The sequence below is a fragment of the Ricinus communis genome, chromosome 5 (assembly GCF_019578655.1).
Source record: "Ricinus communis isolate WT05 ecotype wild-type chromosome 5, ASM1957865v1, whole genome shotgun sequence".
NCBI lineage: Eukaryota > Viridiplantae > Streptophyta > Magnoliopsida > Malpighiales > Euphorbiaceae > Ricinus > Ricinus communis.
Genome location: NC_063260.1, coordinates 15,099,622 through 15,118,407, shown reverse-complemented (window position 1 = coordinate 15,118,407; position 18,786 = coordinate 15,099,622). Strand labels below are relative to the sequence as shown.

At 36.1% G+C, this 18,786-nt stretch overlaps 2 non-coding genes across 2 annotated transcripts; both read right to left on the bottom strand.

Moving 5' to 3' along the window:
* Positions 1-3,463: 3,463 nt before the first annotated feature.
* On the bottom strand, positions 3,464-3,569 carry LOC112535052. The gene has a single exon (XR_003079257.2). It is a non-coding gene; the product is annotated as a small nucleolar RNA R71 (small nucleolar RNA).
* Positions 3,570-13,399: 9,830 nt separating this feature from the next.
* Positions 13,400-13,505, bottom strand: LOC125370242. Its single transcript, XR_007216214.1, has one exon. It is a non-coding gene; the product is annotated as a small nucleolar RNA R71 (small nucleolar RNA).
* Positions 13,506-18,786: the final 5,281 nt, after the last annotated feature.

Genomic DNA, 18,786 nt, shown 5'->3' with positions numbered 1-18,786 from the left:
CTTTATTTGCTTTTTGTGAGTGCTTTTGCTTAAGTTCTTGCATGAACTTAGAACTTATCAAACTATTTTTTTAGTTTATGGCGTTCTCTAACTAAAATCTTATGTTTGATTCTTAACTTATCAAATCATACTTGGTTTGTGGCGTTTGGAGTTGAATTCAAGTGCTAGTTTCATTGTTGGAACTAGTTTTCCCTAACTTCACTTGAGGAGATCATTGGGTTTTGGAATCATCTTGATTGGAGGGTGTTTTCTTGCATTCCATATGTATCATAACTCATTAGTTATTAGGGTGTATGGTTGCTAAGATGATGATTTCCTATCATTTGGTATCAGAGCTTGCTTCAAGCTAAGGTTTGCTTATCTTTGTGTTTTGTGTGTTATTGAAGTTTCTCATCTTCTTCATTATTTTTTGTGTCGAATTCTTCTTGTTTCAATTTTGTCCTTCTAAGTACTCTTTTTTCTAAAATTTACACTTTTGTGTTCATTAAATGAATTTTTATTGTCCCTTCTTGTTAATCTCTTTATGCTGTTTTTTTTTCTTTTCCTTCAAATTCCATATCATATTTTTTGTTCTTTCCTTCAGACGTCTTTGTGGTTCTTTATTTTCATCTTTATTTCATCCTTAGACGTAAAGAAAAAAAGAAATGTTTCATGAAGCTGAGTTCATTAGACAATATCGAAATATTCGTTATCAATCTTATGATAAGATGTATGGTCAATGAAATGATCGTTATGAAGATTGTAAACAGAATTTTTATTCTTCTAAATCTAAACCTAAGAGATTAGATAGACAACCAAGTCAAGTTTTTGTTAATGAATTGTCCAAGGAGAATAAATCTTTAAGAATCAGTCTTGAAGCATTTAAGCATGAGCTTGAAGAGTTCAAGATGTTGACTAATAGCTTTCTTAAACATCTTAAAGATAAAGCCATCATTAAACACTAACATCGATGATGTAAATGAGGTAAATTGCTCTACTGAAGTCAATGTAGATTCTGAAGATGTGATAATTGAAGATGGCGAGGAAGACAATGATTTGCTACCTCTGAATAAATTCAACAATGAAGAGTTTTTTGTTAATGAAGATACAAAGATTGAGTTAATGAAGAATGAAGCTGTTTTGCTTGATGAAATTGAACCTTTTGAGCATGTTAGATTTATTGGTACTAAAAATATTATTTGTTCTAAAGTTCCCCTAATCACTATTGCGAAGGAATTCCAGGTTGATGATGGCATTCTATTACCATTCTAAAGTTCATCTAGAGTATGCCACTGTATTGAAAAATACTTAGGATTGGCTAATAAGTAAAATGCATAATGTCAACTGATGTGCGTAAAATACACACATCTAAATGGGGTTTTTAAAATTGATTTTATGGATATTTGGATATGAATTGGTATCAACACTCACCTTATGTATCTGCTTGTGTGCATTAGGTCCAAAAGAAGTCAAAGAATGAAAAAGGAAAGAATTGGAGCATAATTGGACGTCAAAGCTGCCGAAACAAGCTAAGTACGAGCATCAGGAAGTTGAACATGGCCGTGTTGGTTTCAACACTGGCCGTGTTCCTAACACGGGCATCAACACGGTCGTGTTGCGTGCATCAAAACATCAAAGAAAAGGAAGTTTTTAGGGAGCACGGCCACAGAGAGTAACACGGCCAGGAACACCAGCCCGTGTCCCCAACACGGCCAAGAACACGGCCGTGTTGGCGGCGACAGGGAGAAATAATTAAAAGAACGAAGAGAGGAAAGAAAAAGGAGGCTAGGGTTAGAACGTCCAAAACCCTAATTTTTCTCTCTTTAAGGATTTTCTGAGCTGAAACCAAGAAAAAATGAGACTTGGATCAAGGTTTCAATCGGATTCCCTTCATAGATTGAAGATTGGGCGAGGTTCGCTGATTAGTTCTCAAATCGAGCAAGAGGCAACTAGGGTTTGAGATTTCGAATTTGCAAATTTAGGGTTTTTTCATTCAGCTTGAAAGAGAAGGGTGTACATGCCTTTAATTTTCTTTTCCTTATTTTGTTCCCCAATTGCTTTAACCATGAACATGAGTAGCTAGATCTTTTGAACCCATTGGGTTCACCTTTGTTGATGGATTATGCTTAATTGTTAGTTTTATAATTGTCATTCTTGCAATCTTCTTGCTATTTAGTAATAAAAGTTTGATTCAGTTAATTTGAGACGTTGAATTAATTGTTTATTGGGTTGTTTCTTGACATTGAGAAATGCTTGTTACAACTGGACATTGAATAGTAAGGACTAGTAGTTAACACTTAGAGATAAGGTTGATTTACTCGCCAAATTAAGAATTAATAACTCTTAATAGTTTTAAATCATACTTAATGCTGATCTGTAGTAATCCGATAGGAAGAGATTCCATTAGATTAGTGCAGGTTTAGGAATTCGGTAAGCTCGAGAGAGGAACCGAAATTCAATTCAGGATTTAGGCACGGGTAAGCAAGATCGGCAATCCATAAAATCCATCTTTAGAATTCCATCACTTAGGCTCCCTTTTGGGCTTGTTTTTCTCCTTGCAATTTTCTTTTGATTATTCGTTGTCCTTCATTTACTTATTTGTACTCATAACCATTAGCTGGTATGTTAGAACTTTCACACCCTATTTCAGACTAGATAACATAGTAAACAGTAGTAACTCTAGGTTCACCCGATCTCCAGGGATACGACCTTGATACTCACTAGTGCTAGGTTGCACTCAGAGTTCACCGCCTTAGGGTGTAGGTTGCATAAAGAGCCCATCAAGTTTTTGGCGCTTCTACGGGAGAAACAACAGAATTGGTGAACTAGAGTGAATTGTTTTGTGTTAATTTAGTCATTGTTTGTTTATTCATTTATTCTTTATTTTTTTATTATTTATTATTATATTATTTTTAATTGATTGGTGGTTGTTTGGTTGTCGGTTTGGGGTAGTATATGACCGGGGAGCTCTAACCCCGATCCTATAGCACCATTATCCCGACCCGAGTGCTCTCTCGATTATTGAGACGCGCTTCACCAATGAGGAGGAGGACAGAGTTACAGTTCGAGTTCAAGGAGTTGACGAATGGAAAACCTCAACCCCAGCCGATGATGATCAAAGGACCATGTACGAGTTTGCTCGACCCTCTTTAGATGGGACGAGAAAACGAGTATAGTCAATTCTGCAAGCCAACAATTTTAAGATAAAGGCCAATGTTATCCGGATGATCCAAAGGCAGCGTGCGGTTTGGAGGATTGCCCGGTGAGGATCCCAAATGCACATATCTCCAACTTTTTAGAGATTTGTGACACATTCAAGATAAATGGAACAACCGATGATGTCATTCGGGCCGAGATTGTTTCCATTTTCCTTGAGGGACAGAGCAAAGAGATGGTCGCAATCTCTTCCACAATGTGGTATCACTACCGGAAGGAGTTGGCCAGAAAAATTTCTATACAAGTATTTTCCTCCGCTAAAACTGCAAAACTTAGAAATGACATATCTTCTTTTATGCAGTTTGATGATGAAAGCATGTCGATGCATGGGAGAGGTTTAAGGATCTTTTGAGATCACGCCCACATCACGGATTGCCGGTATGGATGCAGTTCGGACCTTCTACGGGTTGAACCTTGCAACGCATGCAGTATCTTTGGTGACCAGCAGCAGCAGGCTGGTGGGGCGCTAAATAAATAGTAAGCGCGAAGGCTGGAACCAAATAAAAATATGAACAACTATCGGTGGCAAACAACTATCAGACGTTTAGAAACCGTAATAAGAAACTGGTGTAATGTATAGTTGCGAATCATTAATGTGTATGTTAGATAATAATAATTGAACTTTGGTATCAAATGAAATATAGTGGTCATAGGGTCATATCACTTATGTCTCATGGTGCATTTTTCATACTCGTGTCCATCAAATACATTAGGCATGAAATACAAGGTACTAGGAGGCTAACACGCAAGTATATATGTGATATTACCTATCTTAGTTGACATGTAGAACTTACAATTTCTACCTTACAGTCCTCGAAGAGCCTCAACTATGCGTGCACCGTCAACTCGACTTCCTAGGCGATCGTTGACTCTCAGTATCTAATATGAACCACACTATTAGAAGGGAACTAGAATTCCTAACTCTATTCCCAACCACACACGTGTACCAGAATGAGCATAAATGTACAAAAAATTGCTCATGCATGTTTATAAGCACATTATCAATAAGTCACTTGCGATCATTACAGATATATGTAGTGTAATAATTTGAATTTTTATTTTAATTAAATATTATTTTTCTAAGAGTATTTTAGTAATTTAATATTTCTTAGACCACTAAATATCTTAAGACATGTTTAGACGTGATACTTTATTTATCATTAATTATATTTAAATTGTTATATTTTTCTTAAATTCTTTTATTTTAGTATACTGAGTTTTATTTTATTTTTATTTTAAATTTTTATCCTGATATAAATTAAATTAAAAAAATATATTATTTTATAGTTTTCCAAGTTAAAATATATTTTTGGTGACTGAGCATTGAAAATTAATGACTTATCGCTTAATTGGACATTAAAATTGTGAAATTATCATTTAATCCCCAATTAATAAAATACGTTATATATAGATAAATGGATTTATAATTTGGGTACTGTGGCTATCTTTTCTTATAAGAAAATATCTAACTGAAATTCTGGGAAAAGAAAAATTTCAGTTTGGCCCTTCCTCTACCCCTCTCCCTCTCCATGAGTCACCCATTGCCGCCCCTCCCTCTCTCGTCATATCCTTGCCGTCTAGCCACCATTGATTGTGGAATTCCTACCACAACCTCTTCTCGACGTCGCCAACTCAGTTCCACCCTTGGTTTTACCAGAAACATCCAAAATTGGTTGTCACCTTTGAAACAACCATTTTCTGACCTCCAATGAATAATTAGACACTGAAAATGAGTTTTCCACATCGAAAAACTTTAGGACAGTAAAGCTCAGTCTCGATTTTCATCGTTTCACCTTTGATCAAGCTCGTCGGTTCCGAAACTTCAAACGACGATCTAGAATTGTTCAGCCACTTTTTGGCCAAAATAATTGTACATCTAGACTCCTGATATGTGGGCTTTCCATTGGTCTGCTCAGATTGAATTCTTTATTCTCAAAATTTTTTTAGAAAATTACACGGGGAACGCTCTTTTCTTTCTTGTTACTTTCATACATTGAGTTTTGATTTTTATTTTTATGCTTTCTCCTCTTTTCCTTTTTACGCTGTTATAGCAGTATTGTTTTCTTTTTTGTCCTTTAGCAATTTTTGGACTCTTTCACAATTTCTTCCCTTCATACTCTTTGTTTTTCTAATTTTTTTCTTGTTCTTTTTCTTCTTTTTTTTTTCTTTAAAACTAAGACTTGTAATTATTAACACGACCCAATTAAAACGATACGTAGTTAAACAGTTTAAATTTAGAATAAATAGGTTCGATCCATAAACGGGTCACTATAAAAAAGTATTAGGTTTAAATAGGTTGATTTATCTAACCCGTGAGTGATACAATTAAATATATTTATTTAAAATAATAATTTATATAAATAATTTTATCACTTGTAAAAATATAGTTATGTTTTAAATTCATAATTCAAAACTTAAGTCATTTTATAATTAATTAAATATATATTTTTAGATTATAAATAATTATTTTTTATTTAATAATAAACGGGTTGACCCGTTTAATCTAGTTAATAAATGTATTTGTGTTTAATTTTGATGTTTTGACACAATTAATTAAACGATGCATGTTTGGATTAGCTATTTTTATATTATACACGTATTTTAAACAATACAATTAGACACAACACGATACGAATTGCCAGTCCTATTTGAAATTTTTGACTATTACTTGAAAATTAGTGGTTAATTTGTTTATGCAAGAGATCTTTTCAATTTTGGATTAACACATTGAAAATATGATGCAAAATATAATTTATCTTTTAAGAAATTGGAGATTTTGATTGTAAAAAGAATATTGATGATTCCTCTTCAAAGAAAAATATTGACGTTGTGTCTTAAAAAAAAAAAAAATCAAATGGTGATGGTGGTGATGGTGATGATGATGGCAAAGCTATTTTTTTTTGCTCCGTATTGATTTTGATTTGTCTTATATTATCTTTACCAAGTTTAAAAAACTAAAGTCCTTTGATAATATAATACTCTTTATATTAAAATTTACATATCTGATTTCTTTTATTGTGTGTTGCGGTGAAGAAAAATAAAGATTATATGTCTATATTTGTACATAAAAATAAAATAGAAGATGATTTTATGATCGGAATGTGAAAATCAGTAATAATCAGAGTATGATATATCTGAATTATGCTAGTTATATATTCATTATATATTTTTTACTGGTTTTTTAAATTTATTTTATATTTTTTTGAAATTTTTTTAATCTATTATCAATTTATTCTTTTTTTAATATTTATATGAATATAATAATCAATATATAAAATAGATATTTAAATTCATATATATTTTTGTGAAAAGACAAGAAATAAGAATATAAAAATAAAAATAAGAATTCTAAAAATTGAATCATGAATATAAAATATACAAAAATAACTTGCAATATGCAAAAGTTTTATTAGTTCAACTTAATAAGTAATAAAAATAACTAAATTTATATATATATATATATATATAAGAGTTAAAATATTAATAAAACTAAAATAAAAAAATATATATATATAATTTTTTTGAAAAATATAGGACATAAAATTTTTTTCTATTAAAATAAATATAAAAAGACTAATGAATAATACTATATATATAAATTAAGTAAACTTATTTTTAATAAACTTTTTAGATTTTAAAAATATATACTTATTGTATACTTTTTACTATATACTTTAAAATCTTTTTTATATTTTCTTTGACCCTTTTTTATAATCTATTATTATTTTGTTCATATTTTTATATTAATATAACTTTCAATTTAAAAGTGTTGTACAATTTGTACATGAATCACATATAATTTCAAAATTAATTTTATGGTTTTATGATTTAAAAAAGGTAGTAGATACTTATTATATACTCAAAGTACACTATATAATGTTAAGTTTAAAAGTCTATTTAAATATAAGCTGAATATACATGTAATATACTTCGATGATATCTTTCATATATTCGAAATGAACTTGGTATAAATCATCTATCACGACATTCACGTTTTGCTTCTCCAATTTGCTTAACAATGGTTTATATTATCATGTTTGCTTAGTCGTTGTAATTTGAAATGTTTTGATTTGTCAAAAGATTTTTAAGAATAGTTATTGATTCTTTAGTTATTATAAATTATAAATTTGCTCTCTTTGAATTTAATGTAAAGTAGTTGTATTGTGATTGAATTTCTGTAGCAGTTATGCATAGAGGGTATTTAGTGAAGTAATTTTTTTTCTTTAATTCTATATAGAACATGAGGCTTGTAGTGTTTTCTATTTGTAATCGTGGATAACTATTTCTAACTTGATATAGAATTTGTTACTAAGCTCATTTTTGTGAAGAAAAAGAAGTATTGTGTCTGTATATCAAAAAATATAAAAAGATAATTTTAAAAATTTAAGTGAAGAAAACTCAATGAGAATCAGAGTATCATTTACCTGAAATAAACTCGTCGTATTCTTAGTATATACTGTTTACTTTATGTAACACCCGGAATTTTTTATATATTTAATAAATGAGTTATTTTCCATATCCAATTAGTTTGATTTTTAAGGAGTAATTAAGTAAACTATTTGAGAAATGATTATATTTTGGTTATTCAAATTTTTTTTCCAAATGCATATTTATATAAGTAAAATTATATATTGAAAAATTTTGGAAGAAATTATAAAGGATGTTTTTATAAAAGAATTTTGGGAAAATTGGTATTATAATTGATTAGTAGTATTAAATTTTGAGTTGGAAATTGATTATTTAATTTAATTGTGTGTTAGGACTAAATTGGAAATTTATTTTGGAATAAGGATTGAAAGTATAATTTTATTTTTGTGAGGGTTTAATGGAAATTTGTGAGTTTGGTATTTTCGTAAATAAATATGTCGGTCAGGGGTATTTTTGTAATTGTGTATTTTCAACGGCCCAAATTAATTAGTTAAGGGCTTAATTGAAAGGCTAAAAAGAAGTTTGGGAGTCAAATTGGAATTCTGCGGGATGAAATTGTAAGTAATTAAGAAAGTTGAGGGACCAAATTGTAGTAAGGAAAAGTTCGGGGGCCTAATGTCGATATTGAAAGAAATGGAATCGGGGAGAGAGAAAGCAGAGAGAGAGAGAGAGCGTACACGGAAGAGAGAGAGAGAGGCAGCGTGGCAGGGACGCATGCTGGCAGCGGGGCCAAAGCAGGGCGTGAGGAATCGCGTGTGGCGGCCAAGGTCGTTCGACTTCGGTGGCGATCGGTTTTGGTGGCCGGAGGAGAGTTCGGCGGACGATCGCTCTCCTCACCAAGCTTCGCGATGGCACCGGTTTCGTGGCGATCGGGCCGTTTAAATCGACGGTCGAGATCGTCCGTAAATCTCTCCGGGTGATCGGGTGTCGGATTGAAAAATCGGGCGGGGATCGCCATCGGACTCGTGGCGAGGCGAAGCCAATATTTTCTTTGGCCTGTTAATTTTAGAAATTCTTGGTTTAATTGTGTCTATTGGATTATATTGTGTATTTGATGTTATTGTGAGTCAAAAATAATTGTTTGTCAGTTGACTGCCTTGTGTTTTGTCGCGTGTGGCGGAGTCGGGAAATAGTGAAGTTTGGAGACCCGACTCCCATTGTTTAAATTGTTGGATATTTGGAGTGTTTTTCTGGCAGGTCCTAGACCCGTTTTTACGGGGGGTAATGTTCGTGTTGTAAGGGAGGTTCGCACGGATTTTCGGTGAGAATTCTCCGAGTCGAGATTCTTAGACAGTCACCCTAGGAATCTAGACCTAGGATCTATTGTAATTGTTTCATCGTTTTGATAAATTGTTTTCCGTGACTAGATTGTCGGGCTCGCTCGCCCAACCGAGGCTAGGAGGTCGCCCAATCCTGTGAGTTAAAGTTATTTAATCATTGCACTATTGCTAAGTCTGATTTAATATGCTATTTTGAAAGTTTATGCATAATATGGTTATTAGTATCGCAACGTAAATAATTTCACTAGACTATTAATTATTGAAAATAATATAAATATTATTATTAGTAACGTTATAATAATACAGATATTATTATTCTGTCGACACGAATTGCACGTAGCCTTATCCTAAATTATTAATCTTTATTTCGATATGTGTTGAATGATTTCATTAAACAATGATATTTATTAAATGTGATGATTGCGTTTTGGGAAATGTGGCTTTCGTAGAACATGCCACCTGGTGGGTTGCATCAGGACCGCATGCGCACCGGTAATGATTATGGACATAAGGTTATTATGGATTTGTTTGCCATGATCGAGCATTGCTCACTGGGCTGAGTTCAGTTGATTGCCGGAGGTAAGGTCCCTGGTCGAGCATTGCTCTCGGGGCGCCAGTCTTATTGGATTAAGAGAGCCGAATGGCTACTAGATTTCTTATTTGGATACTTAAGTGACCAGACTGGAGGTAAGGTCCCTGGTCGAGCATTGCTCTCGGGGCGCCAGTCTTATTGGATTAAGAGAGCCGAATGACTACTAGATTTTGGGGTTTAGGGTTCTACCGAGCCACTCGTCCCGTAAAAGTAAAAATATATTTTTATTTATTTATTTATTAATTTATTATGGTATGATTATAATATGGATTGTATTTACTTGCATGGTTGATATTTTGATTCGAATGATTAATATTTTATGCGAAGAAAATAGTAGGGTATGATTATAGTATGGTTTGATATACTGATTTGAATAATCTATATTTTTTTTTTGAGAAGAAGCAATAGTCTCTAGATTATTTGATTTTAACTCACTCTCGGGTCCTCATTTTTTCTTTCGATTTGTGATCATAGTCCTCTCGCGACTCTTATTCAATAACCCGACTCCTTCATCATCGGGTGATGTATTTAATTTGGTATGTAAATTGGTAAATCTTAGATTCTCCGCAGTAGTAATAGTAAATGTATCAGTTGTAAATTTTCTGAGCTTCGGGTCTCGCCTAGTTTTTCTGGTAGACCGAAGTAATTTTGTAAAGTGTAACTATTAAGATAAATTGTGGCTTTAATAATATTAATTTGAGATGAGATTGGTTTAAATCAGTAAGTGTCAGGCTTACTACGGGTTTCGGTGGCCTTAAGCCTACCCATTCCCTAGTGCCGGTCACGGGCCCACGGGTGGGGTCGTGACACTTTATACTTTGGAAACTTTTTTTTTATATTTTTGTACAAAATAAGTTTTTTTAATATAATATATCATTGATGTATTCTCTTTATATACCTATTTTCATATAATAGTCAATACACAAAACATACAAAATGATATGAGAATGCATTTTATATTAAAATTTATATACATTGTATTTTCTTTCCAATATCCATTATAGTGAAAAAATATGTATTATAACTTATAATATATTTAATATATCATTTATCACATATCTTAAAAATTATTTTATATTTTTAACTAAATATAGTAATAAATTTTATAATTTTTTAATTACATTAGCTCTAACTATATGAATTCTATCTCTATATATATATATATATATATATATATATATATATATATATATATGATCTTTTTATTTACTGTTTCAAGTCTTAGGAGAAAGACACATTAATCGGGATAGAAAGACTTGAAATAACTCTATGCTTGTTGAAGGTGAAGTTTATAAGTTTATAAATAAAACAATTCCTTATTTTCGGTCTCCCCAATTAATGCAGCCTCGGATGCTTCAATTGTGAATTTTAATATTGAACATAAGGTTACACCTATGACTATAGGTTCTATATCGCAGGCAGTTAACCCCATATATATATATATATATATATATATATATATATATATATATATAAGTCGCCGATTTGATTAACTTATTTTGTCAGTTTAATTTTTTGATTTTGAATCAATTTTTTTTTTGGTTCTTTGCTTCTTCTTTTTTATCACTTTTATTAAGATTTTATTTCTTATTTTATGTTAAATGTTATAGAAGAATTAATGAGTAGTATTATATATGAGAAATAGATTTTATATATTTTTTAAAACATAATATAATACAATTTAGATGAATATTTGACCAATCATTTGAAAGGTTAAAGCTCGAAACTAATTTGATATTTTAAAATTAACTAATAAAAGATTATTGTAACTTTTTGTAAAAGGAATAGATTTTTATAAAATTAAATGAAATATGATAAGCATCATACTATACATGTTTTCATGCCCGATTGTTCACATTTTTATGCATGATTATCCCGTTTTATGCTAGAATCACTGTCTTTTGTTTCCCTTTCCAAGTCATTTCGAAGGACACCATCGATGTCGAGGGAAATCACGTGGGATTACGGAGCAAAATCCATCAAATTGGGCGAGAACAAGCATCCCGAGGGTTGAGCGGCACGGACTCCTTTGAATTATCAAGAGACTATCCCCAATTGTGCCATTTCAAAGACGCACGGCGGATCGACCGCCTTGGGCACGACCTGTGGTGGCTCGGCAACAGACTCCTGATTCGGCCTACGGCTGGACTCGGTCTTTGAATCAAGACGGACTCGGCCGAATCAACTATATAGGCGATTTTGAATTCTAATTGAAAAGACGATTTTTGGACTCAATTCCAAGACACACACTTAATCAAATATTTCCTATACCTCAATTGTAGGAGAGATCAATTTTCATCAATTGAAGGGGGATTCCACTTATTCCAACATCGAATTGAAGATCAAGACAAACTTTGGGAGCATTCAAGAGGCAACTAGGGTTTGAGATTTTGAATTTGCAAATTTAGGGTTTCTCATTCAGCTTGAAAGAGAAGGGTGTACATACCTTTAATTTGTTTTTCCTTATTTTGTTCTTTAATTGCTTTAACTATGAACATGAGCAGCTAGATCTTTTGAATCCATTAGGGTTCACCTTTGCTGATGGATTATGCTTAATTGTTAGTTTTTTATAATTGTCATTCTTGCAATCTTCTTGCTATTCAGTAATAAAAGTTTGATGCAGTTAATTTGAGACGTTGGATTAATTGTTTATTAGGTTGTTTCTTGACATTGAGAAATTCTTGTTACAACTGGATTTTAAATAGTAAGGACTGGTAGTTAACACTTAGAGATGAGGTTGATTTACTCGTCGGATTAAGAACTAACAACTCTTAATAGTCTTAAATCATACTTAATGCTAATTTGTAGTAATCTGATAGGAAGAGATTCCATTAGGTTAGTGCAGGGTTTAGGAATCCCAGTAAGCTCGAGAGAGGAACCGGGATTCAATTCAGGGATTTAGGCACGGGTAAGCAAGATCGGCAATCCATAAAATTCATCTTTAGAATTCCATCACTTAGGCTCCCTTTTGGATTTATTTCTCTCTTTACAATTGTCTTTTAATTGTCCATTGTTGTCCTTCATTTACTTAATTGCACTCATAACCATTACCGGTATGTTAGAACTTTCACACCCTATTTCGGACTAGATAACATAGCGGTAGTAACTCTAGGTTCACCCGATCTCCAGGGATACGACCTTGATACTCACTAGTGCTAGGGCTGCATCGGTGGGTTCAACGCCTTGGGTGTAGGTTGCATAAAGAACCCATCAAGTTTTTGGCCGTTCTTGATGAACTAGAGTGAATTGTTTTGTGTTAATTTAGTCATTATTTGTTTTATTCATTTATTCTTTAATTCTATTATTATTTATTATTATATTTTTTTTGTTGATCGGTGGTTGTGTGGACTTTTGGTTTCAGGTAGTTTATGACCAGGAGCTCAAACTCGAATCTTGTAGAGCCTCTATCCGATCCGAACGATCCTCGGACTCTTAAGGAAGAGGTTGCAATTAGAAGAGGAGGAGATTGAGGTTGAGATACCTGTGGATAGACTAGACACGATGGAAAACCATGACCCCCACGCCGATGAGGATCAGAGGACGATGTACGAGTTTTCTCGACCATCTTTGGATGGGACGAAAACTAGTATAGTCAGACCTGCTGTAGCGGCCAACAATTTTGAGATAAAGGCCAATGTTATCCAGATGATCCAACAAAGCGTGCAGTTTGGAGGATTGCTCGTGAGGATCCCAATGCACATATCTCCAACTTTTGGAGATTTGTGACACATTCAAAATTAATGGAACAACTAGATGATGCCATTCGGTACCGAGATTGTTTCCATTTTCCTTGAGGGACAGAGCAAAGAGATGGTTGCAATCTCTTCCACAATGGTGATCACTACACCGGAAGGCGTTGGCTGAAAAATTTTTATATAAGTATTTTCCTCCCGCTAAAACTGCTAAACTTAGAAATGACATATCTTCTTTGTGCGGTTTGATGATGAAAGCATGTCGATGCATGGGAGAGATTTAAAGATCTTTTGAGATGCTGCCCCACATCACGGATTGCCGGTGTGGATGCAGTTCGGACCTTCTACGGGTTGAACCTCGCAACGAGGCAGATGGTGGATGCTGCAGCAGGTGGGGCGCTAAACAGTAAGACGCCCGAGCAAGCTCAGAACTTGATAGAGGAAATGGCCATGAACAACTATCAATGGCAATCCTCTAGGAACCGACCAGGAAGACAAGGAGTGGTCAACCAAGTGGACTCTACAGCAGCCTTGGCAGCTCAAGTGGAGCTTCTAGCCAAGAAGATCGACCAACTCAGGATCTTGGGTTCACGCGTGAGCGTTGGGCTGCGAGTTTTGTGGTGGCCCGCATTACAGTGCGAACTGTACTGCGGGAGGTATGTTTGCTTCATCTTCTATTAGTTTTCCATCTAATTCTACTATATCTTCTGATGTTGAACAGGTTGATTATATGGGGAATGCCCCAAGACAGCAGAATAACCCCTACAGCAATACATACAACCCTAGATGGCGCAATCACCCCAATTTCAGTTGGAGGAACAATAATGCCCAGGGTCCGCCAGTTTCCAAAGACTTCATCAATGTACCACAAAGAACAACCAGCTGGGCCTGCACAAGCTCCTCCTCCCCAAGAAAAGAAGTCAAATTTAGAGGAGCTCATGATGAAGTTTGTGACATCTACAGAAACAAGATTCCAGCAGACTGATAGTGCACTTAGGAATCAGCAGGCCTCGATTCAGAACTTGGAGACTCAAATTGGCCAAATTTCTAAGATGCTTTCAGAGACCTTGAGGATCGCCTCCCTAGCACTATGAGTCAAACCCGAGGGAGCATTGCAAAGCTATCACCTTGCGTTTAGGTAAGAATTTGACCGGTTCTTCGCATTTAGGCGATAAGGATAATACAATCGTGCAGTCGAGCCGGTAAGGAAGGACCGGACCTTGAGATGGTAGAGAATGAGAGAAAGAAAGAAGGCGACAGCAAAGAGCCTGTGAGCATCGGCCCGGTACCATATCCCTGCAAGGTTGAGGCAGGATATGGTGGACAAGCAATCTGATGTAAGTTTCTTGACTTATTTAAGCGGTGAAAATTAACTTACCTTTTGTTGAGGCAATTTCACAGATGCCGAAATACGCCAAGTTTTTAAAGGAGATTTTGAGCAACAAGAGGAAGTTGGAGGATCTTGGTCAGGTGGTGCTTAATGAGGAGTGTTCAGCTATTCTCCAGAACAAACTGCCACTCAAGCTGACGAGATCCAGGGAGTTTTACTATCCCTTGTATGATTGGTGATTTATCAATTAGTGGTGCATTGGGCTGATTTAGGAGCCGATTAACTTAATGCCCACTAGTTTATTTGCCAAATTAGGGTTGCATGAGCCAAAGCCTACTAGGATGAGTGTTCAATTAGTAGATAGGACTGTTAAAATTCCTAGAGGTATTGTTGAAGATGTACTTGTAAAGGTAGATAAATTTATCTTTCCTGTAGATTTTGTGGTAATGGATATGGAGGGTGATAGCACTTGTGCCTCTTATCCTGGGTAGGCCTTTCCTAGCTACATCGAGGGGTACGTTATCGATGTAAGCGATGGAAAGCTTAAGCTTAGAGTTAATGATGAGACCATTACCTTTGACTGGCCACTTCCATGAGTCAACGGAGTATGATAATCGTATATTCTATTGATGTTATTGATGATGTGGTTGAGTCTCATTTACAAGAAATTTTATGTTCGACCCTTTCGCAAGTAGCATTAGGCCGAGGGATGAGGAGGAGTTGTCCAATGAGCAAGTGTTGGAGCAACTCATTTCAAGCCGAGCTTGTCAACCGATCCCTATCTTTTTCTTGGCCAGGGTTTGGGGTGCGGAAAGTAAAGACTTCATTCGAGGACCCACCGTTTTAGAATCGGAAGGAGTTCTAAGAGCCACTTGGTTTATGCCTTCCTGGATGAAGAGAAGCGCTTACCGAATCATAGCGGCCGATCTAACTCCTGAAGAACAAGCCATGCTTGTTGGAAGTTCTAAGGAAGTACAAGAAGGCCTTTGCTTTCAATATAGCCGATATCCCGGGCATAAATCCAAGTTTCGCTCTCATAAGATTTCATTGGGGGCCGTTCAGCCTCAAAGACGACTCAATCCGAACATGAAAGAAGTGGTAAAGAAGGAGGTAATTAAACTTCTTGATGCAGGTTTGATATATCCCATTTCCGGCGATTCGTGGGTTAGTCCTGTGCGAGTTGTACCCAAGAAAGGAGGCATCACAGTGGTAAGGAATGAGAAGGATGAATCGATCCCGACTCGCCCGAGTTTGCATTGATTACCGTAGGCTTAATGATGCAACTCGGAAGGACCACTTTCCCTCTTCCTTTCATTGATCGGATGATTGAACGTTTAGCAGGCCACATGTTTTATTGTTTTCTTGATGGCTTTTCGAGTTACTTCTGATTCTATTGCACCGAGGACCAAGAGAAGACTACCTTCACCCCGCCCTTATGGGACGTTTGCTTATAGACGGATGCCATTCGGACTGTGCAATGCACACATTTCGGTGCATGATGGCTATTTTGAGGACATGATTGAGGAGTCTATGGAGGTATTTATGGATGACTTCTCTATTTTTGGTAATTCTTTCTCTCTTTATTTGGCAAACCTTGAGCGCATGTTAGCTAGATGTATTGAGGCTAACTTGGTACTAAACTGGGAAAAATGTCATTTCATGGTAAGAGAGGGGATTGTTTTAAGGCATAAGATCTCTCAGGCTGGGATGGAGGTGGATAGAGCTAAGGTAGAAGTAATATCTAAGCTACCTCCTCCTAGTTCGTTAAGGTCAGTAGGAGTTTTCCCGGGCCATGCAGGGTTTTATAGGAGATTTATTAGAGATTTTTCTAAGATTGCTAGGCCCCTCACTCAATTGTTAGTTAAGGATGTACCTTTTATTTTTGATGATGCATGCGTGGAAGCTTTTGAGTTACTGAAGAAACTTCTAACTACAGCCCCAATCATGGTTTCTCCGGATTGGGGGCTGCCTTTTGAACTGATGTGCGATGCTAGTGATTATGCAGTTGGAGTTGTGCTTGGACAGAGGATTGAAAAGAAGTTTCAACCCATTTACTACGCCAGCAAGACCTTGACAGGAGCCCAAGAACACTACACCACCACAGAGAAGGAGTTATTGGCGGTTGTTTACGCATTCGACAAGTTTAGATCATACCTCGTTCTCTCCAAAACCATTGTCTTCACGGACCACTCGGCATTGAGGTACTTATTCCTGAAAAATGATGCGAAACCGAGATTGATTCGGTAGATTCTTTTATTACAGGAATTTGACGTCGAGATCAAGGATAAGAAGTGAGAGAATCCGGCGTGGACCATTTATCGAGATTGGAAAATCCTCACTTAGATGCACTTGATGAGACGACCATAAATGATCGATTTCCAGAAGAACATTTGTATGTCACTCAGGTATACACTGATACTCCCTAGTTTTCTGATTATGCTAACTATTTGGTTGCTAGGGTTCTACCAAAGGGTATGACGTGTCAGCAAAGAAGAAATTCTTCACGATTTGAAATACTATATTTGGGAAGATCCCTTTTGTTTAAAGTATGTGCAGATCGGGTGATTCACCGTTGTGTATATGGCGAGGAGACTCTCCAAATATTGAAGCAATGCCATGAGGGACCCACTTGGAGGTCATCAAGCGAAACCATCTGCGAGGAAGGTGCTGAGGCGGGATTCTATTGGCCTACGCTCTTCCAAGATGCACGGAAATTTGTTAAGGTTTGTGACCCTTGCCAGCGCGCAAGTAATATCTCTTCTCGTGATGAGATGCCCCAAACCAGTGTGCAAGTCGTTGAGATTTTTGATGTCTGGGGCATCGACTTCATGGGACCCTTTCCCTCTTCGTATGGTAATAAGTACATTCTGGTTGCTGTTGAATATTTCTCTAAGTGGCCTGAAGCTCAGGCTATAGCCACTGATGATGCTAGGGTTGTTTGCAGGTTCCTTAAGCGATTGTTTGCTAGGTTTGGCATACCTAGGGCGCTTATTAGTGATAGAGGAACACATTTCTGCAACACCCAATTAGAGAAAGTACTTAAGCGGTACGGAGTTACTCATCGGTTCTCTACTCCCTATCACCCCCAGACTAGTGGGCAGGTTGAGGTAACTAATAGGGGTATTAAACGTATTTTAGAGAGAACCGTTAGTACCAATAGGAAGGACTGGACTCTTAAGTTAGATGATGCATTATGGGCGTTTAGGACTGCTTTTAGGACATCTATAGGTTTTACGCCCTATCACCTTGTTTATGGAAAGTCATGTCATTTGCCTGTTGAGTTAGAGCATAGGGCACTTTGGGCCCTTAGAACTTGTAACTTTGATATTGATTATGCAGGGTAAGGAGGCGGCAATGGCGGTGAGTGAGCTAGATGAGTGGCGCCCAGTATACGAAAACTCCTCAACTTACAAAGCAAGGACTAAGAAATGGCATGATCAAAGGATTCGTGAGCCTAAGGAATTTCAGGGTTGGGGATCGAGTGTTGCTTTACAACTCTCGCCTCGTCTGTTTCCCGAGCTGCCACTCGTTGGTCCGGACCATTTCGGATCGGACAAGTCTTTCCATATGGAGTGGTAGAGTTGCATCATCCGGAGAAGGGAACTTCAAAGTGAACGGCCATCGGCTAAAGCGATATCATTGTAACTCGTTGGATAGTGAGCAACGAGTTGACTGGCTTTGTATGCACAGAAGGGTGATCCGAGATGAGTCACGCTTAAGACTCGCAAATAAGCACTTCGTACATTCGACTTGGATTATACTTTCATGTTTTTAATTAGTTGTGATTGTTTCATTATTTTCATTTGACTTTATTATAGTTGCTTAAAAATAATTAGGTTAATTTTAATTTTTGGACTTATAGAATCGAAGAGGACAAACTCTTCCGTTTGACCATATCTACTTGTTTAATGATCTAATTACATGCATATGTGTTAATTATAGGTATGGGGGCAAGGCGACTCGAGTCGGCAAAGGCAAGCCAGAAAAACTCCGTTTCACCACTGTGGCCATCACGGTGCATCACCGTGTCTTGATGAGCACGGCCGAGTCAAGACCGTGTTGAAGGATAAAGAGCAATTGTCACGGCCCAAGGAAAGACGGGACACAACCCCTAGCCGTGCTTAGCACAGTACTGCAATGCTCGTGCCAAGGAGCATCCAAAGAAGGCTAAAGGATCGACGGGCCGAGTCCTAGCCGTCTTGATCAAGACGGCCTTACCTCACCCGAAACCGTGCCTATAAGAATTGGAGGCCTCAAAATTTTGCTTCC